General features: G+C 41.8%; 1 long non-coding RNA gene across 1 annotated transcript in view; it reads right to left on the bottom strand.

Annotated features, from left to right (window-relative positions):
- Positions 1-922: 922 nt before the first annotated feature.
- LOC113613366 (uncharacterized) overlaps positions 923-19,400 on the bottom strand; it is a 39,259-nt gene continuing 20,781 nt past the window's right edge. Inside the window, exons 3-7 of the long non-coding RNA XR_003430206.1 lie at positions 18,224-18,333; positions 7,786-7,887; positions 5,542-5,706; positions 2,792-2,869; positions 923-1,197 (exon numbers count right to left, since the gene is read on the bottom strand). This is a non-coding gene — a long non-coding RNA (uncharacterized LOC113613366). The remainder of the gene's footprint in view (positions 1,198-2,791; positions 2,870-5,541; positions 5,707-7,785; positions 7,888-18,223; positions 18,334-19,400) is intronic.

Raw genomic sequence — 19,400 nt, 5'->3', positions numbered from 1 at the left:
ATAGCACGAAGCCCCCAGTACTATCACAGCCAGATGTGACAATATCATGTTCTATTACAAGAAATAATTAAGGTCCTCGTCATCCCTTTTCCTTGCAGCAATTTTCTTTAGAATGACCCTTTGCTTTTAAATTTTAGTCTAGGGCTTCCCTGGTGGCGCAGTGGTTGAGAGTCGGCCTGCCGATGCAGGGGACAAGGGTTCGTGCCCCGGTCCGGGAGGATCCCACATGCCGTGGAGCGGCTGGGCCCGTGAGCCATGGCCGCTGAGCCTGCGCGTCTGGAGCCTGTGCTCCGCAATGGGAGATGCCAAAACAGTGAGAGGCCCATGTACCGCAAAAAATAAAAATAAAAATAAATAATAATAAATTTTAGTCTAAGTGGAAATTACTATCAATGCAGCAATATGAGATTTACAACAAATCCTTACCATTGTCTTGGACAATGAGTGAAGAAGGTCTCGAAGACTTATTGGTCCTGCATTCCCTCATGTCGTAGAGCATCTGATACCTGGAGAGAAGGGTCTGGTTCAAGGTCACGATGAATCGTTTTTTAGCAGAACCAGAAGCAGAGGTGGGAGAGTAGTCGTGCTGATGTGAGCTGAGTGAGTGGGACGTAGCAGGAGACACAAATGTGGACAAGTATTTTCAGCATCTTGTCAATGGAGGGGAAGAGGAGTAGAGTGGGGATGGGGGGAGAGGCACGCAGGAGGCGCCATCGTGGTTTTTTTTGGCTGCGCTGGGTCTTCGTTGCTGCGCGCGGGCTTTCTTTAGTTGCAGCCAGTGGGGGCTATTCTTCGTTGCGGTGCGCAGGCTTCTCATTGCGGTGGCTTCTCTTGTTGCGGAGCACGGACTCTAGGCACGTGCGCTTCAGTAGTTGTGGCATGTGGGCTCAGTAGTTGTGGCATGCGGGCTTAATTGCTCCGCAGCATGTGGGATCTTCCCGGACCAGGCTCGAACCCGTGTCCCCTGCATCGGCAGGCGGATTCTTAACCCACCGAGGCGCCATCATCTTTAATGGGTGGGCGGTGTTAGGCTCCTTAATGGCTGAGGGAAGAAGGTGACAGAAGGAGGAAATGTAGACCCAGAAGCAGCAACACTGAGAGAAGGAAGCTGTCTGCCCAGAATATTGGAGGACATGGGGTCGGGGAGCAGGGTGGGGAAGCAGTCTGCAGCCAAGGTCAGACGCCAGCACCTCTTGCCTAGAAACAAAGAGACAAATCTCTTGCTGAGCAAACTAGAACAGAAATAAAACCCGAGAGCACACAAGGTCAGTCCTGAAAATAAATAATTAGCAGCCAGGTTCGAGTCTGTGGCCCAAGAGTCCGTTGCAGGGTTTTAGGAGGACAGAGGACACTGGGAGCTGCTAGGTGATGCCGAGAGCAGAAAGGGTGAGATGCTGAAAGCCACAGTCCCCAGAAGGACATAAATATAGAGAAACCAAAGCTATCAAGGAGTTCGGGGCTGGGAAGATGGAAATAGCAACACGGAGACAGCTACTAGAAGGATCCAATGAATTCTGCTGAACTGTTTTCCTTATATGGGACTGGAGTTTGTTTGGGGAGGACCACGTTTACTGAGGATTGATATTCCAGAACAACCTGTTTTTACCAATGAGAACACTTAAGCACACGGGGGGGGCGTTAAGCTCCTCCCCCCAGCTTATGGTGATAGGTGGTGGGGGGAGGATGACACTCACCCCAGAGCCTCCAGTGTCACATGACCTTGCCTCCCAGTCCTACCAAGTTGACTGAACCAGGTTTATTCCATTAGACAGAATTTGCAACAGGAAGGAACAGGGGTGACTAGAACAACATGTATACAATCTCAGCTTCCAGAGGCTCGAGAAGCCCCAGCATGAACAGTCATGGTCACAGGTGATGTTCCTATGGGGTGCTTCCTCCCTGCTCCCAAGTGGACAGACCTTGTTTTAAAATACAGGTTTATTATTATTTGGGTGTGACAAGCCGATGGATTAGGAGACAGCTGACATTGAAAAGGTAGGTTTACTCACAGTTCCCAAGAGGAGGGGCACACTATGCCATGGGCAGGGGTGGGGGGCACTTGGGAGAGCACCAGGGTCAGTCACAGGCAGAGGGAGAGAGGGAACTGAGACAGGAGCTTTTATCGTGGTCTCTTTAAGCAGGAATAGGCAAGACAGGGCCAGCAGGCTCAGGTCTGGCTAGTTTGAATCATTCCAGGGCTCTGAGGCATGGGGACTGCCCCTGGTTGTCTGGTACCTGGGCCTGGGGGGATTAGGGCGGGGGGAGAGTGAGCCAGGGTGAGAGCCCAGCACAGGAGGTGGCTGGGGTGTGTGCTCTGGATGGCTTGGTTTGTATTTGAAAGGTGTGCTCAAGGGCTAGTTATTTGCCATCTCTAGGAATTAGCTAACCCTGTGAGGGGGAGTCCCTCCGGGGTCAGCCTGGCCCCAGATGTCAAACCATCAGAAGTACAGGAAATAAAAGGCATGATTCATCCCCATCTGCATTGGCATAATACTCCTGGCCTCACCCAGGGAAAGTAAATGACTTGTCTGTTGGGAATTTGGAAGAAAACTGGGCCTTATTTTCATCCTTTCCCTCTCAGGTGGGTGGCTGACTTCAGAGAGCACATCTTTTTTTCCCTGAGTCCTGCGAGCAGCTCAGCCACAGCTTTGCCCAGTGGTGGAGGGCGGCGTGAAGTGCCTCTAACTGGAAGGGGAAACAATGTCCACTTCTGGAGCTGAGTATCAGGAAGTCCGCTTGCCTGAAGAACCGAGCCGCATTCACCAAAGCCACTACCTCAGTAAAAACCCACCTGATATTTGGTTGTATTTCTCCAGTGTTCGGCACTCTGGTGTTTTACTATCGTTCCAGGAACTTGTAAGGGTAACAACTGCAATTATATGGAAATAGATTTTGATCCTGAATACCAGTCAGTAAAATGGCTGGGACCCCAAATACCCTTTCTACCTGGCAAAGAAAACTGAGTGGCTCAAAGAATCTGGGCTGTCATTTAACTTCTTCTGCTAAGGTTTTGTTGCCTTTTCTTTATGAATATGTGGCATATTCCCTTGGGCAACACACAGCATCCAAAAAGACCCTTTTTGTCACTAGTCACTTAATGACAGAATTCAACTCTCTTGTCCATTAGGGTGAGTTTCTGACCTAAGACAGTCTAAGAATGATCAGCAATCCCCTGGGTCCTTACTCTTGCTTCAAGAATCTTAATCCCATGACCAGCCATAAATCCTGAAGCCTTCTTCATTATTCCTCTCTGGCAGTTTACTGCATCTTCTGAAATTGATCTCAATTTGGCATTCCCTGATGTGCCAGAGTCACCACGAGACGGCAGATTTCTCAATTCAGATGAAAAAGATGGGGGGAGAAATGGGACACTGTGGTTCGCTAGTTCACGTACTGCATTTTGTTTACCATAACGCAAGAAATTAAGCCAATGTTTGAGACAGATTTACGCACCATAAAGTATACATTTAAGTGTACATTTTGATTAATTTTGACCTATGTAACCACAGTGTAAACCAAGGTGTAGAATATTTCCATCACTCTTTACAATAGCTCCTCCCTCACCCTTCACACAGAGGCAACTTCTATTCTGATTTGCGTCACCATAGTTTCATTTCGCTTGTTCGAGAACTTCATATAAATAAAATGAAATAGTGTGTACCCTTTTTTTAAAATTAAATTTCTTTTCCTTTCTGTTTTCTTTTGGTTTTGGCTGCGTTGGGTCCTCGTTACTGCATGCGGGCTTTCTCTAGTTGCGGTGAGCGGGGGCTACTCTTCATTGCGGTGTGTGGGCTTCTCGGTGCGGTGGCTTCTCTTGTGGAGCATGGGCTCTAGCCACATGGGCTTCGGTAGTTGTGGCACACTGGCTAAGTAGTTGTGGCTCGCGGGCTTTAGAGCACAGGCTCAGTAGTTGTGGCACACGGGCTTAGTTGCTCCGCGGCAATGTGGGATATTCCCAGACCAGGGCTCGAACCCATGTCCCCTGAACTGGCAGGCAGATTCTTAACCACTGCACCAATTTTTAAAAAAATTAATTTATTTTATTTTATTTTTGGCTGGAAATAGTGTGTACCCTTTTGTGTAAGACTACTTTCATTAAATTTTTTTACATTGCTTCATGTTATTGCACCTATCAGTGATTTATTCCTTTTATTTATTTATTTTTTACTATTTATTTATTTGGTTGCGCCGGTCTTAGTTGCAGCAGGTGGACTCCTTTAGTTGCAGCAGGAGGGCTGCTTAGTTGTGGCATGTGAACTCTTAGTTGTGGCATGTGGGATCTAGTTCCCTGGCCAGGGATCAAACCTGGGCCCCCTACATTGGGAGCAGGGAGTCTTATCCACTGTGCCACCAGGGAAGTCCCTATTCCTTTTTATTGCTGAGTAGTATTTCATTGTGTGGATGTATCATAATTATTTATCCATTCTGGTGAAGTACAAATGTGCATTCTCTCCTTTTGGCTACAGAGATGCTATGAACATTCATATACAAGTTTTTTGTGGACATACAGATTCATTTCTCTTGGGAAGGAGTTAAAATGATGTTAGAGTGTAGGTGTATGTTAACTTTATAAGAAACTGCCAAGGAATTTATTTTTTTTTTGCGGTACGCGGGCCTCCCACCGCTGCAGCCTCTCCCGTTGCGGAGCACAGGCTCCGGACGCGCAGGCTCAGCGGCCATGGCTCACGGGCCCAGCCGCTCCACGGCACGTGGGATCCTCCCGGACCGGGGCACAACCCGTGTCCCCTGTATCGGCAGGCGGACTCTCAACCGCTGCGCCACCAGGGAAGCCCTATCTTCTTGTTTTTATGGAGGAGTCTTGTTCTATCTCACCACATCACAGACACAGAGTGACCTCACCTGATGTTACTGCTCTGAAATTTTTTATAGTTAGCAGGTGACAACCTTGGTCTGGCTCAGAGTGCCAGACCAGCTACCAGCTACCAGAGCTGCTTTTTTTTCTTTCTTAAAATATAAGTTTTTAGTACAGAATATGGCATAACATAGCTCATGCTATATATCTCTCCATGTAGTCTGGGATGTATATGCCTGTCTCCCCAGACATGCTACCATGACTGGTAGACAGAGACACACTTCACCCGCTCTCCATCTGCCACTGCGGTCACCCCCATGGGTACCACTTCCCAGGAGCCATCATCCCTCCCACAGGATGGAGCCTTTACTGTGGTCGAGCCACCAAATTCTCACGGTCGTTTCTACGACTCATCCTTATTAAGTATCAAATCACACAGGGTATTAAGGTAGGCATTGTCTGATGATGATTAGACACACCTCATCTTGGTACATCATGGCAAAAGCGAGGAAAATATTATCTACCATGATAGGATTTTACCTATCTCTATATTTCCCACACTATTTCCACATTACCTGACACATCACTGTCTACAGGAGAGAATAAGATAGAACAGAATATGTAAATAAAGATGTTAACCTGCCACAGTCTGCAATAGTACAGGATTTCCAAACACATCTCTCACATTTCATCTTTGTGAAGGGATCAGGAGGTGCTGTGAGCATTACCTTTATAGCCATTTTCCTTTGACGCCGTTACTCTTCTCCCTTAGAAGAAATTCCTTCCTCAGAGGCTCCTATCATGCAGCTAATTCAATTTAAGAATCAGGTTGAGTGCTAAAGGAATATTTCAGTCATAGCTCTACATAGGACTCTGGTTGGCATCCACTGTTACTAGGGACCAAACACATCTAGTAAGACTCTTGGCTTGGGTTACTTTCAATGCTTGTTGCATAGTACTTATGATGTCTATTTGTGAAAATGGGTACGTTAATGCTCAGAGGGGAAGAAACCCGAATATAAAATTGTACTTATCTATAATGATAACATGTGAAAACAAGGTAACCACATAGATAAAAACCATTAAAGAACATGGAGAAATGGAAAATGTTCACTACTATAAGTTGTATCTGTCTATCTATGCAAAAAATAAGGAGAAAACGGAGTGATTATAAATCTGTGGGAATGACCACTCTCAAATGCAGCGCCCTATGTTCCCACAACCCCTTACGCACACGACTGTAGAAATACTGTATTCTATTTAAACTGATTTGCACAAGTTGGACTTAGTTCCATTTTTAGAGGAAAAAATATTGCATTACAATTTTGTATTATAATGTATTATTTACATGCCAATCTATGAACTCCTTGAGAGCAGGTCCCATCTCATTTGTATTGAAACCTGTAGGGGGCGCACATAAGCTGAATGGGTGCTTAAGAGGCATTGGCTACTGAATGGTTTCACTAGCTGCTCACATCTCTCCACCTGCTGGCCTTAGCCTTGAAGTTCAGGAGCTGCTTTGAAGAGTTCCCTAGCTCAACTTACGAGATACACTTGAAAACCTAGTCATACAGTGACAGCTTGGTGACAATAGGTTTAAGAAAGGAGCGGTGTCAATGACGCTGGTAGCTGTCCTTTCCTATAATCTTTAAACATTTTTGCCCATGTGTCTCCTAAAATTTTTTGTAAAAACAAGTATTTTTAAGTTGACATCAGAAAACTTTTATTTTAAATTTAAATAGTTGCAAAGTATATTAGAGTTTTAAATATAATTTTAAAATATTTATAGAAATTATAATAAATTATTATTATATTAGATAGTGTTATACTGGATATATATAAATTTAAAATAGTAAAAAATAATTCATTTAATTATTTCTGAAGGAGTATAAATACCATATATCCCCTGAATTCTAATAAATACCAGAGCAATTTGATATCCTCCAACATACATAAGTATGTATATATGTATTTTTTTACAAAAAATTGGTGACCCCAAGATCTGATAAAAATAATTTCTTCTGAATTCAATTATGTTTGTAAATATTAATAGGATATCAATCAAAATAAACAGTTATATGTTTTGATAACTACTAAGTGGAAAATACAAATTTTTATTAGAAATGCCTTTTTAATAAGTTGGGTAAAGGTTTTTTTAGATTAGTTTATGTTTCCAAAAAAAAAGATTAGTTTATATTTCCATGCGTGAATATTATAAATTGTAAGGCAGTGTTCATCATCAGTTTTATTCCTATTTTCATGTTTTATAGACAAAAATTAAGAAACACATATGCAAGTAGATGGGGATAGAAGGAGTTTCATTTTAACAACATTACTTTTTAAAATGTTCTTCTTCTGACTTGAATACCTAACGTAACAGTGATCAATCTTTTTCTTTCTTTTTTGATGATCAGCTGACAAAGTGATTCGTTGCACCTTTAATATTCTTGAAAACAAAGTATTGGAGACCATCTGACTTGCAAAAGCATTTATTTCTAGTCTTTGGTGTCATTTCCTTTCTTAGTCTCTGGGACTATACCAAAAAGGATTAACCTTAAGTTATTCAATACCTACTAATTACACCTGGCATTCTTTCCCTTGGAGACATTTATTTAACCCAGTCTAGTGGAGAGGTTAAGAAACTTGAAATTTTGTTCATTTCAAAACATCATTTTCATTTTTTTGAAAAAGAAATACTCATTATGTGTTTTTAAAAAATTTTCTTCAGAACACTGTTTAAGATTTACCTTATGGAAAGTATGGAAAATTTTCGCTGTGTCACCTAAATGCCAAATCCAATCCCTGTTATCAAACAAATCAGCAAAACCAGAATAACTTGTGCCAGAAAAATTGTCCTTGATTTTCCAATTCAATTAAACTTTACTTATATGCATTTCTACGTCCCCCCTCTTACTTCTGAATCCAACTCTAAGAGAGAGACAGACAGACAGATAAGAGATAAAGACACATACCTCTGTTGCTGGGAGAGTACAATACCTCTCCCTGCCTTCGTTATTCCTTAGGACGTCCTCTTTGCTTTGCTCTCAAAGATTCTTCTTCAAAAGCAATAAATTCTTCCACAAAGACCAGAGGATGGAAGAGATAAGGGCATGCAGATAAAAATAGTCAAATATGTATATGTATAGCTGATTCACTTTGTTATAAAGCAGAAACTAACACCACTGTAAAGCAATTATACTCCAATAAAGATGTTAAAAATAAATAAATAAATAAAAATAAAGGGGAAAAAAAAAACCCCAAAATCTCTATGGTTCCACTCAACAACGTAGCTGTATTCAAAATATTTATGACATTGGCCCAAATCAATCACTTCTAGTACCATGCTTTGCTCTTAAGGTAAATATGCATATATACGAAAAGACTAGAATCCCCACCAGGATGGTTCTGCTTTAATAAAAGAGGCTGTGTCAATTATACCCCAATAAAGATGTTAAAATAAATAAATAAATTAATAAATTAATTAATTAAATAAAAATAAAAGAGGCTGTGTGATACCGTTATTTTGACTTGTCCCTTTGATTATATCCCAGAGGGTTTTTATTTTTATTTATTGTTTTAAATTTTATGTGGGATTCTAGTTCCCCGACCAGGGATCAAACCCGCATCCCCCTGAACTGGAAGTGCAGAGTCTTAACCACTGGACCACCAGAGAAGTCCCTACCCTAGAGGTTTTTAGATCCCCTGGGCAATGCACCATAGTAAATTTCAGGGTTGGTTATGGGCGTGTGGTTCTCTATTGCAAAGTGGGCAGAGGGCAGTTTTAAAAGCAGGGGTGGTTAAAGAAGACTGGTACTATGCTTTCTAAAGCAGATCACTTTCAGATGGACTGTATAAATGGAAGTCACACTGGAAAATGATTTCCAAGACTCCCCTGGAAAGTCTCCATGAGTCCCTGCAATCGCACCTTGCCGTGGTTGGAAAGTACTGCCCCTCTTAATATCTATTCTTCTCTTCGTTATTACTAACAGAATCCCAATTTCCCTTGGGGTGGCATTGTACACAGCTAAAATATTCACCTGGCCAAAGCGCTTTGCATTATGACCCATTTTTGCTGATGAAATCTAAGCTGGGGCGGCCAGGGGTTGGCCTTGTCTCTGGAGCAATTGTTTTTCCGATAAAATGGGACCAACTCAGCTGGCATAACCCCTGGTCTTTCACTTTCCCCCTCCTTTATCTTTTTGGAAAGCAGACACACCCTTTGGAGGTGTAGCAGCCATCTTATAACCAGCAGAACAAAGCCACGTGTTCATAAAGGGGAACGGATTAATGGACAGAGCCTGGATCTGGGTTGAAAACCTTGGGAGCTGCTCCAGACCCATGCTGCCCACATCTAGATTTCACTGCATGAGAAAAATAAGCCCTACTTGTCTAAGCCTTTGTTGTCAGGTTTTTTATTTCTTGGCCTCAAATCCTAACTGGAACAAAGGACCCTTCTCTTACTCACCTTGGGCGATACATGATTTCATTTTCTGGCCTCAAAGGTTTTTGCTTTAGGGAATTGCTGTAGGGAATGCTAGTACAATCATATCTACACATTATTATAGGTATTCATTTTTCTGATCAAAATAAGATACATTTATAAAATAAATGTTTTGAACACCAATCAAAACATCACAAGGTTTTTGTAGGCATCACATCTTTGTAACTTTTGTTCCTCGAAAGAGTAGGAGGTCAGTAAATATTTCTCCAACTGTCAACAGTGTCAAGGGTGAAAAGGCCAACTCTAACATTGTTTTTTTGCTTAATTATAGGGAATTTTAATGCATGTTTAAGGGTGACTTGTGAAAAGCTAAATTCAATTCTAACTATTCATGAAGTAGTTATAAATCATGATATCTGAGACGCTGCGAAATAAAATACAATGAAATATAATATATGAATAACTAGGGAAACATCGCCTGAAATGAGAATGGTAGTTTGTAATTGAGGATTTAACACATTTATGAAAATTTATCAGTGAGCTTCATCTAGTGCTATCCCAAATAATACAATGCCTGAAAATCTGAAATGAATCACAATAATTATTCATTGAGGAAATGGCTAAATGCATTGGTAGAAATCTCAAAATGATGCAAAAGGAACACTCTCAGCTATATAATCATCATCACCATAATATTCCCGAGCATTTCAGACATATTTTGTCATATAATCTCTCAACAATTCTAAACATGGAATAATATTATTTTCCCTGTTTTACAGACAAGGAAACTAAGACACAGATGAATTAAGTAACTTGCCTAAATGTACACAGGTAGTAAGTGACAAAGTGAGATTACAACCAAACCAAAGTAATCAGTTCCACTGATGATACGGCCGAGTCACCCCCAACTCCCAGAGATGACAACTGTCAACACTGGGTATAACATAAAAACAGCCACCTGAATGCTGTGGGCAGTAAACAGAACAGGCAGCTTTCGGAGTAAAGCCAACACTTGGAAGAAAGAAATGGCATGGAGTTCGTTTCCCATTTTTTATGGCTTTTAGCCTGATGGCAGGCTACAGGTGCTACGCAGGGCAACTAAAACCCAGAAAAAAACCCCAGTCATCTGTCTACTCAGTATTCTGTGATAACCTATATGAGAAAAGAATCTGAAAAAGAGTGAATACATATATGTATAACTGAATCGCTTTACCGTACACTTGAGACTCATACAACATTGTAAATCAACGATACTCCAATAAAGTATTAAAAAAAATAAGACCATAAATTTTCCTTGAAACATTTTTGCTGCATTCTACAAGCTTTTATATGTAGTATTTCCATTATCATTCAGTTTCAAGTACTTTTAAACAATGCTATACTTTCTTCTTGATTCATGAGACATTTAGAAGGTTTTTTTTTTAATATATAGAAAATGTTTTAAATCATCCTTTTGTTATAAACTTCTAATTGTGAATTGTTTTGTAAACAGAGAGTCTATTATAATGCTTACACTTCAAAATATGTAGGGAAATTTTATGATTAAATTTTATGAATGTTCCATTTACACTTGGGAAAAAAACATGTTTCCTAATTGTTGGATGCCAAATATTATATAGGTCCATTATAACAAACAAACAAACAAACAGGGCTTCCCTGGTGGCGCAGTGGTTGAGAGTCTGCCTGCCGATGCAGGGGACACGGGTTCGTGCCCCGGTCCGGGAAGATCCCACATGCCGTGGAGCGGCTGGGCCCGTGAGCCATGGCCGCTGAGCCTGCGCGTCCGGAGCCTCTGCTCCGCAACGGGAGAGGCCACAACAGTGAGAGGCCCATGTACTGCAAAAAAAAAAAAAAAAAGAGGGAGAGTTGGCACAGCTCTGCCCAGTATTACAGCCTTGTTCATAGTAGAGGATGGGAGACTGAAAAGTATAGTCTGCCACTAGGCTGTTCTCCATGGATTCATCTCTGAGTTCTAGAGAGAGGTGTATGGCAAATAAAACTTAACACTTCCTCACTCCAAACTCTGTAAGACATTTGTCTTATCAACTGAGCATTTATTGCATTTTTTTTCTGCCCAGCGTTCCTTATTCCCCTATTCAGATAGTAATACTTTCTCTTCTTTGTGGAATTGCCTATCTTTTGTGAGAACTGAATGGTGCTCCGAGTCTCAGTATCTTGTCCTTCAAATGCAGTGATTGACCCAAGGAAGGGTGCCTGACCCGAACTGAACGATATCGTGTCCTTGATGAGTTGTTACATAGGGCTGTTGAAAGAGAGAAGCAGTGTCTTTCCTGCTAAGCTGGAATGATGTAAGCCTGAGTCAGTTGGAGACCATTTCTCATCAAACCCATCACACTTGCCCAGGAAGGAAATCTCTCCACAGTAGGAGGGAATGAGGCCGACAGAGAGAGAAATGGAGGGCTTTGAAATGGTAAGAGATGGAGACTAAGGAAGAAGGGAGAGAGTAAGAGGGAGAGGGAGAGAAGCGGGGGGGGGGGTGGGGGGGAGTGGAGAGAGATTGATTCTAATATCGTAAAGCCTTTGAACACTCTAAAACCATATTGTAGATTTTCTGGTTATATACGATCTCATACATTCCCATTTTCTAAAATTCAGAGAGCTGTTTAACAGAGATCAACATAAAAGTAGAGGAAAGGGATGTTCCTGTAACACCAGAAGTATGTGGCCCTATGGGGCCTCTCCAGGATGTGGCCAAGCTCTAGTACAAGTGCTGCAACACATCAACAGCAAACTCAGAGGGATGCACCCAGAAGAACTCTACGGGGAGAGACCCGTGCTTGAGAATTGGCAACTGTGGAAACAGTGTTAGCAGCATCAAGAAGCAACGTAAGTGGTTAGAAAGGGTGCAGGAAACTTCAGAGGAAGTGAGCGGTATCGTGTCTTCGGCACCCATGGCAGGACTCCTGACTTCCACCAGTCACACTCATCCTCACAAGTTGATAATCACTGATGTACCCAGCTATAGACACGTCACTAAGAGGGGGATGGGCAGGTTTCAAAAGAGAAGAGGAGAAAATGATCAGACCCCACGTGAAAGCTTAAGTGAGAAAACTTCTGAGGCCTCGGAGAAACAGATGGGAGCAGGTCATTTAAGGGCAACAGCATTTGTGGCGGTCATAGCTGTAAATGTGACCCTGCTTTTACTCTCGGACTGAAAAGTTCTGGGAAAAATGAGTTACACAAAGCTTCACTTTCCCAACTGGCAAAAAATATATATATATAATAATAATGATGATGTCCATGCTAAATGTGAGAGCAATGTGCTCATCTTGAATCATGTGGAGATATGAGACTCACGGAGCTACCAGAATTAACATGAGAACGATAAAGCTAGGAACAGGTGCTAAGCTTGTGTCCTTGGGAGGCTTGTCAAACACTGAGCTGGGCCCAAGGTCAGGAGAAGAGTCAACATCTAGAGGGAGCAGAACAGTCAGACCATGAGGAATGACCCGAGGACAGAGCTGGCCGGGGCTGGCAGAAGAAGTGAAGTCCTCACTTCTCCAGACAAATTTACTGTAGCAGGTCCACATTAGAGTCCCTCACAGGGTGCAACGGCAAGGGCCTCAACCCAGAATCTGAGTTGAAACAGGTTTACTTCCAAGCCAACTTGTAGAGGAAGAACTCTATAACTCTCTGACCTAAGAGTTAGAAGATGATTTCCTAATCTCGTCTTTCTAGTTCTCTACTGAAGCTATAAAGCAAGACTATTTTTCTATTTTTGATAATGAGGATAAAATGAGAGAAGGTGAAAGCACTTTGAAAAGCTGAATGCTTTTAAAAAATAAGAAATCTTTATAAATAAGTCACTAATTAGTGTAGTGGGGCAGCACCCTACTACTTGGGTGAACACTATCTCCCTCCTCTTTCTCCATCTCTTTCCTCTCTCCTCCTGGCCAAGGCACTTTCATTTCTTTGTCACATTATATAAGCAACACATATATAGTTGGTGCATTCACACACACAAGCATAACACACACACACACACACACACACATCATGGCTGACACTCGTCTAATCCAGTCTGCACTGGTCTAGGAGTGGCTGCTTGTGGCTGATGTCTGTTCTGATTGACAATGTCCTTGAAGTGCCAGGGGTCAATTTTTAATGTCATCCTCATTTGTATGTATTGTGAGATATAGATATAGATATAAATATATGGGGTTTTTTAATTGGAAAAGAGATGGACTATTACTATTAAACTTACTACTATCCCAACATATGCCCCACCCTCAACCTGAGACCTTTTGGTTTGGAGTTGAGGAGCAGTTTACTGCTCAATTTGTTCTAGAACATCCTAAACAGAAGAAGTATTCAAATAAATAGTGGGGCTGCAAACAGGATTGATATTTCTGGTACTCTTTTACAATTTACTAATTGTTGACAGGCATTTAGGCCATTGACAGGAGGACTTTAAGAGAAGCTAGTGATTCGTGGGTAATCTCTCCTCCCCTGGCCGCCCTGATCTTTAAGTGGAAGTTGAAATTTCTTTAGAAATGTATTCTTTAACACTTGCAGAGATGTGTCCTCTTTGTGTTAGAATATGAACTTTTGTAAGATGTAAGGATGAGAATGTTGTATCTTTGCCAAGATATAATGCTGATAAAGGGTTCGATTTAAGGAGTTTAGTTAATTAAATCATTAACGCATGTGAGAAAACTCGTAATGACTCAAATATTTTGGATCAGGCAATTCAGCAGCATTTTATGATGCTTTTAATTAGAGAAGACGCTGTGAAAGATGTTTCAGTTTACAACTACCACCATAGTCAGTAAAATAAAATAGATCCTGGTAGTAAGAGCAAGTGTCCCCATGTTGTCATGAAAAAGATAATGGCTCCAAACAGCCAGTTAGTTGTGGAAGTGCTCTTTAAATAACTACCAGTTGTTATTTTCCTTCTGAAACCTTGTTACTCTGAAATGTAAATGAGTAATTAATGATCCAATGAAAGAGAGATTCTTGTCATTACAGAAATTCTTGTTGTAAATGAACTGGGCTTCAGCTAGTCCCAAGGAAGATGTTAAGTTTTTAACAAAAATGTAGGGAACTTGATTTTACTTAGAAGAGAAACTGAGTTAATTCTGAATATACGCTGGCTTTGAAAAAATGATAATAATAGAAGGAAAGATATAATACCTTAAAACAGTCTGTCAGGGACTTCCCTGGTGGCGCAGTGGTTAAGAATCCACCTGCCAATGCAGGGGACACGGGTTCGAGCCCTGGTCCGGGAAGATCCCACATGCCACAGAGCAACTAAGCCCGTGCGCCACAACTACTGAGCCTTCACTCTACAGCCCACGAGCCACAACTACTGAGCCCGCGTGCCACAACGACCGAAGCCTGTGCACCTAGAGCCCGTGCTCCACAGCAAGAGAAGCCACCGCAATGAGAAGCCCGTGCACCACAACGAAGAGTAGCCCCTGCTCGCCGCAACTAGAGAAAGCCCGCATACAGCAACGAAGACCCAACACAGCCTAAAGTAAATAAAAAACAAAACAAACAAAAAACAGTCTGTCAGCCTGAAAGAACGAAAAGGAGCCAGTCACACAAATTACATAAATTGACTTAAGAAGAAATAAAAAGCCTCACAGACCTAAAATGAGAGATGGAATCAGTAATCGAAACCTTCCCAACAAAGAATAGACCAGGATGAGATGGCTTCATTGGTGAATTCTACCAAACATTTTGAAAAGAATTAATCACAATCTCTCCAAACTCCTCCAAAAAATAGAACAGGAGAGTTCTTTCCTAACTCATTCTATGCGGCCAGTATTACCCTAATACCAAAACCAGATAGAAGTATCACAAGAAAAGAAATTATTGACCAATATCCCTTATGAATACAGATGAAAAATTTCTCAAGAAAATACTAGCAAACTGAATCCAATATCATATTAAAAGGATTATACACAGGAACCAAGTTGGATTCACTGCACCATGAATACAATGGTGGTTCAAAATAGAAAATCAATCAATGTCATAGGCCACATTAATAGAATAGAGTAATAAAACATGTGATCATCTCAATTAACACAGAAAAAGCATTTGACAAAATCCAACACATTTTCATGATAAAAACATTCAGAAAGCTAGAAGTAGAAGGGGACTTCCTCAAGATGATAAAGAGTGTTTATAAAAAACTCACACCTAACATCATAGTAAACAGTGAAAAACTGAAAGCTTTTCCCCTAAGATCAGGAAGAAGCCAAGGATGCCTGCACTCATCACTGCTGTTCAACATTGTAGTGGAAGTTCTAGCGAGAGCAATTAGACAAGAAAAAGAAATAATAGGAAAGGAAGAAGGAAGCTATCTCTATTCACATATGATATGATCCCATATTGAAAGATCCCAAATAATCCACAAGGAAGCTACTAGAACAATAACAATAACAATAAACAAATTTAGCATAGCTGCAAGGTACAAAATTCACACACCAAAGTCAGTTTTGTTTCTAGACACCTGCAACTAACAATCTGAAAAGAGAATTTAAAAAGCAATTCCATTCATAATAGCATCTAGAAGAATAATATACTCAGGAATAAATTTAACTGAAATTTATTTCATTTAAATTATTTTATTTAAATTTATTTCCTTTAAATTTATTTCAGTTTTCACTTATAACCTGAAAACTCCAAAACACTGCTGAATGTAATTAAAGAAAATCTAAATAAATGGAAAGACATCCCATGTTCATGGGTAGGAAGACTTAATATTGTTAAGATGTCAATACTACCCAAAGCAATCTGCTGTTTCAGCTTAATCCCTATGAAAATTCCAACAGAAAAAATAACAAACAAACAAATAAATGTACCTAGTAATTTCTGTTAGTGATAAGTGCCATTGACATAACAGAACCAGGCAATGTGATGGGACTGACTGGAGAAAAGGGTAATTTAAAGTGGACGGTCAGGAAGGGCCTCTTGAGGGTGGTATGGAAGTCAGAGTGATCGGAAGGGGGAAGCCCCACAAATATGAGTGCAGATTCTCAAAGCTGATTTCATTACAACTCTTAGGGAAAACATGGCTTCCATATTGATACAATGTACATAACTGAAAATCACGGTGGATAACAGAAATAAAGATCTAAGACTTTAATTATTACTTCGCTGAGCTTCTTACATTTTCAGTTAATGGGAGGGAGATTGTGTAACTAATTCAAAATAGTGGATAATCTAACAGGCTTTGGTGAGCAGTTAAAATACACACACACGCTCATGTATAAAAAGCACCTGCCATGGGCTTCCCTGGTGGCGCAGTGGTTGAGAGTCCGCCTGCCGATGCAGGGGACACGGGTTCGTGCCCCGGTCCGGGAAGATCCCACATGCCGCGGAGCGCCTGGGCCCGTGAGCCATGGCCGCTGAGCCTGCGCGTCCGGAGCCTGTGCTCCGCAACGGGAGAGGCCACGACAGTGAGATGCCCGCGTACCGCAAAAAAAAAAAAAAAGCACCTGCCGTGTTCACAGACCAGCACCTTCCCTTTGGCTTGGACTCCATGGTGAGGTGCCAAAGTACCAGATGAACAATGGCAATGATTCAATGGTTATGAATATTCTCCAAAATACAATTCATATAATGACCACCAGAGTGGTCTAAAGTCTGGAAAGCCTGAGGGTCACGCTTAGTCACCAGGCAGCTAGTTTAATTAATTAATTAATTAATTAATTTATGGCTGCATTGGATCTTCGTTGCTGCGTGCGGGCTTTTTTTAGTTACGGCGAGCGGGGGGGGGGGGGGCTACTCTTTGTTGTGGTGCCCGGGCTTATTGCGGTGGCTTCTCTTGTGGCGGAGCACGGGCTCTAGGTGCACGGGCTTCAGTAGCTGTGGCTTGCGGGCTCTAGAGCGCAGGCTCAGTAGTTGTGGCGCATGGGCTTAGCTGCTCCACGGCATGTGGGATCTTCCCACACCAGGGTTCGAAACCGTGTCTCCTGCATTGGCAGGTGGATTCCTAACCACTGTTCCACCAGGGAAGCCCCAGCTATGCCAGTTTTGAGAATATGGTACTGACAGGCAAAAGTGATGTGCATGCCAAGGGGATGAAATTCATTTATACATGCTTGGTCAAAATGTTATTAGAGAGAATTGATCCATTTTAGCAAACACTGCTTCCAAACTGGACGTGTCCCACTTGGAACCCTGGCACTATGTGTTGCTGAAACAGGCTTTAACCTGAAGTGGCACTGAGTGTAGATAGCTCCGGAATGCAGAAGACATGCAAGCCAGAGCTCCGGGAAGCCCCACCTGCACACAGAAAGCCAGGTATCGTGTACCTACTTCCTACTTCATCTCCCAGCACTGGCTTCATGGCCCAGGACACAATGCTGTCAGGGACAGAGAAATGCTTTGTGCTTCCTTTGGGGCTCAAGTTACCTAGGAAATGGGCAAAATAATTTATTCACGGACATTCTCTCAAGAAATTGAAAAGGAATACTTTCCAAACAGGATTTAAAAGATGGGAGATGTGTTGGGACAGAAAACAGTGTGATTTTACGACAAGCTCTGCAGGTTTCTTTGAAGAAAGATGTTTCATGTGCTATGTATGGTTCATCACCTTCAAATTACCCCTTGTCACAGGCAGGGAAAAGAGTTCACATGCATACCCTACTCCAGTCACGGAGACGAGGTGCCGTTCAGAGAAAGTTTCAGATGCGCATCTATGCGCTACTTACATTGAGCTAAATGCTGCTTCCAGAAAGATCTCATATAACAATCTAAGTTTTCAAAATATGTATATTGATGATGATTTCTGTAGGACAGGAGGGTGGCTGAGACCAGGAGTAGAAATGAAGACCTGCATATAAGATGCCTAAATACTTGAAAGTTAAAAGTGCTACCTTTATCTATATACCTTCATTAGACCCAGGAGGCCAGGCTCAAATTTAGAATTCTCAGACTCGTGGAATTTTGCTCTAGAAAGTGATGGCACAGGAGAGCTGGCCCCTGGCCCTACTCACCTCCCTTCTCTTCCATCACCAGTTCTGTCCAGAACCAGAGGTGCCTTTCATCCTTGTGTCACTGCCCAGTTTGTTTATTTTCTGCTCCACTTGTACATCAATTTCTCTGCCTAGAAGAGAAGCCAAGGATACTTCATATTTACCACCCAGGAAACTCAAGGAAGAGCAAGGTATCCAAGTAATTGAGTTGAAACAGATTTGCAATAAGGCTAACATTTGACTCTGTTTGATCTAAGAGGAAATCTTCCTGTGTTCTGTTTTCTTGCCTTCAATGTAAAAAAAAGGATCAGATCACTGTTACTGTCAGATTGTTTTAATATTCATCCCAAATGTGAGAAGGCTTAGATTATTGTGAGAGGTAATAAAATATGGCAGGGACAGAAGATAATGATAGTTCTTACTGCTAATTACCTTCCGTGTAACTGAACTTTAAATAAACTTATTGGGATTAAAAACAATTACTTCAGGACTTCCCTGGTGGTGCAGTGGTTAAAAATCTGCCTGCCAATGCAGAGGATACAGGTTCGAACCCTGGTCCGGGAAGATCTCACATGCCGCGGAGCAACTAAGCCCTCGAGCCACAACTACTGAGCCTGTGAGCCACAACTACTGAAGCCCACGAGCCTAGAGCCCGTGCTGCACAACAAGAGAAGCCACCGCAATGAGAAGCCCGCGTACCACAACAAAGAGTAGCCCCCGCTCGCCGCAACTAGAGAAAGCCCCCGTGCAGCAATGAAGACCCAATGCAGCCAAAAGTAAATAATAAATTTATTTTAAAAAATTAAAAGAAATCTGACACTTGTTTGTTGACCACAATTTTAAAATGAGTTTAAAATTTATGAGGCAGTTATTCTCCCTCCCTCCCCCGCAAAAAGGTAACATTATTTTGGTCTGTGTCCAAAGGACAGAAAGTAAGATTATAGATCAGTATAATCTTAAGCACAATATAAACTGTAAACTCCCTGAGTGGTCTCTGTAAGCACCCAGGGAGCTTACAGTTCAACAGGGGTGAGGATGGGGTGGAATCCTTTATCCTAAATACAGCTGTGCTTCTTATTATATAATTTTCGAATTTAAGTCATCGTGACCACATAGGACTTGATCAGTGGTTCTCTTAAGAACTCAGTTTCAAGGTCTCTTTATTATTATTGTTTTCATTTTTACTGTCACTGTGTCC

The sequence above is a fragment of the Aethalodelphis obliquidens genome, unplaced genomic scaffold (assembly GCF_003676395.1).
Source record: "Aethalodelphis obliquidens isolate GAN/ISIS:26980383/991018 unplaced genomic scaffold, ASM367639v1 scaffold87, whole genome shotgun sequence".
Classification (NCBI taxonomy): Eukaryota; Metazoa; Chordata; class Mammalia; order Artiodactyla; family Delphinidae; genus Aethalodelphis; species Aethalodelphis obliquidens.
The sequence above is the reverse complement of the archived record's forward strand: the minus strand, read 5'-3'. Positions and strand labels throughout refer to the sequence as shown.